This window comes from Oncorhynchus nerka, linkage group LG16 (assembly GCF_034236695.1).
Source record: "Oncorhynchus nerka isolate Pitt River linkage group LG16, Oner_Uvic_2.0, whole genome shotgun sequence".
NCBI lineage: Eukaryota > Metazoa > Chordata > Actinopteri > Salmoniformes > Salmonidae > Oncorhynchus > Oncorhynchus nerka.
This window is the reverse complement of record NC_088411.1, coordinates 14,017,271-14,020,101: the sequence shown is the minus strand read 5'-3', so window position 1 is coordinate 14,020,101 and position 2,831 is coordinate 14,017,271. Positions and strand designations below refer to the sequence as shown.

The following is a 2,831-nucleotide window of genomic DNA, read 5'->3' as shown; positions in this document are numbered from 1 at the left end:
TTCTCTTCTCTGTATCACGGAGGCGCTCCGCACTGCTAAAGCTAACTCTCTCTCCTCTGCTCTCATCCTTCTAGACCTATCGGCTGCCTTCGATACTGTGAACCATCAGATCCTCCTCTCCACCCTCTCCGAGTTGGGCATCTCCGGCGCGGCCCACGCTTGGATTGCGTCCTACCTGACAGGTCGCTCCTACGTGCTCTCACCACTGGTGTCCCCCAGGGCTCTGTTCTAGGCCCTCTCCTATTCTCGCTATACACCAAGTCACTTGGCTCTGTCATAACCTCACATGGTCTCTCCTATCATTGCTATGCAGACGACACACAATTAATCTTCTCCTTTCCCCCTTCTGATGACCAGGTGGCAAATCGCATCTCTGCATGTCTGGCAGACATATCAGTGTGGATGACGGATCACCACCTCAAGCTGAACCTCGGCAAGACGGAGCTGCTCTTCCTCCCGGGGAAGGACTGCCCGTTCCATGATCTCGCCATCACAGTTGACAACTCCATTGTGTCCTCCTCCCAGAGCGCTAAGAACCTTGGCGTGATCCTGGACAACACCCTGTCGTTCTCAAATAACATCAAGGCGGTGGCCCGTTCCTGTAGGTTCATGCTCTACAACATCCGCAGAGTACGACCCTGCCTCACACAGGAAGCGGCGCAGGTCCTAATCCAGGCACTTGTCATCTCCCGTCTGGATTACTGCAACTCGCTGTTGGCTGGGCTCCCCGCCTGTGCCATTAAACCCCTACAACTCATCCAGAACGCCGCAGCCCGTCTGGTGTTCAACCTTCCCAAGTTCTCTCACGTCACCCCCGCTCCTCCGCTCTCTCCACTGGCTTCCAGTTGAAGCTCGCATCCGCTACAAGACCATGGTGCTTGCCTACGGAGCTGTGAGGGGAACGGCACCTCAGTACCTCCAGGCTCTGATCAGGCCCTACACCCAAACAAGGGCACTGCGTTCATCCACCTCTGGCCTGCTCGCCTCCCTACCACTGAGGAAGTACAGTTCCCGCTCAGCCAAGTCAAAACTGTTCGCTGCTCTGGCCCCCCAATGGTGGAACAAACTCCCTCACGACGCCAGGACAGCGGAGTCAATCACCACCTTCCGGAGACACCTGAAACCCCACCTCTTTAAGGAATACCTAGGATAGGATAAAGTAATCCCTCTCACCACCCCCCTTAAAAGATTTAGATGCACTACTGTTCCACTGGATGTCATAAGGTGAATGCACCAATTTGTAAGTCGCTCTGGATAAGAGCGTCTGCTAAATGACTTAAATGTAAATGTAATGTGAAGGGATGGCGTGATTAAGGGGGAACCAATTACTTGTCTCCACAATGTCTGTGCGCAAGTCACTCCCCTCAGTGAGCTTGTCCAGGAGTGGGGTCAAGAGGGGATTTACTTGAGATGGGAGTATCTAGAATTGACAATTGAGTTATGCCTTGGATGAGGTAATGTTTTTGTACTATGAAGTACCAGGATCGAGATTTGAACCTCGTCTTAGAGACCAAACTGAACGATAATTTATAGCGAATGCTATCTGGCTATGGGATACTCCTCTCTCAAGTAAAAGTCTTTCTTTGTGAACTGTTCCTAAGATCTGTGGTTCGTCATGTAAGTTGAGAGGGGTGTATCTTGGCTATAGAAGATCTTTGTATTCTTCTGTAGGCACTCTCAGAATTCATTATTGACACAGAATTGATCTGAGAATCAAAAAGGGCTATGGTAAAGCTCATACTATTAAAGATGAAGTTTAAGTATAACTCTGACTGGTGTGTGGTTTGTAACTCTCCTCATTTGGTAATACAGGAAATTGCCACGACAAGGGCTGTTTGATCGTGCGCTCTCTAAATACAGGTTACTGGACAATGTTGCAATCTTGTGGTTCCTCATACCAAAATCAACTTCAGTTCCAAAGCATTTCCCTGTTCTTACATTTACATTTAAGTCATTTAGCAGACGCTCTTATCCAGAGCGACTTACAAATTGGTGCATTCACCTTATGACATCCAGTGGAACAGCCACTTTACAATAGTGCATCTAAATCTTTTAAGGGGGGGGGGTGAGAAGGATTACTTTATCCTATCCTATCTTACCACTGCCCGAACAACCTTCTCCATACAGATCTACAGTAAGATTGCCAAACACCCCATTCTATCTGTCTTACCGTTGTCCTCAGTCTTTACAGGAACAGATTGAAACATGGTGAGACAGGCAGGTGATGCTTTAGATTAAACGACAGGCTCTGAGAAGAGAGACAGAGAGGTGGAGAGAGGAAAGGACAAGATAAATGACTTGAAATACTTAACGCAAGGGGATTTACATTTTTAGAACTCATCAATACTTTAGAAGTATGTAGGCTGCTTACCATCTATGGAGTGGACTCTGATGTTGAAGTGAATTGGACCATCAATATAGCAGCCGGGGTGTGAAGGGGCCACAACATGGCCGCCAGTCTGAGATGTACAGGTGAGGTAGACAGGAGAGGCAGGAACCGGAATTGAGGCAGCTGCTCCATCAATCTCAGCCTTTACAGAGAGAGCGAAAGAGAATCGTTTTTTTCTCAACTCCTACACAGATTTTTCAGTGCAGGAGTGAAAGAATATGGTATACCCACCTTGGTGATCTGCCATTCACTTCTGATTCATCTTCTTGATTTCCAGGGAGATCGTCATAGCTCCAACATGGCCGTGGGAGTTCACCATGGTATCCACGGTGTCTTGCCTGTCGGCGTTCTCCAGATGGCCCTTGGGGATGAGATGAAAGCCATCTGGTACGTTCTGAGTCAGGTACCAGTGAAATGTCCAACCATGTGTGTGAAATGCTCC

The 2,831-nt window shown here is 48.5% G+C and overlaps 1 pseudogene; it reads left to right on the top strand.

Annotated features, from left to right (window-relative positions):
- The first annotated feature begins 378 nt into the window (after nucleotides 1–378).
- Nucleotides 379–1,291, top strand: LOC135561165 (uncharacterized; annotated as a pseudogene).
- The last annotated feature ends 1,540 nt before the right edge of the window (nucleotides 1,292–2,831 follow it).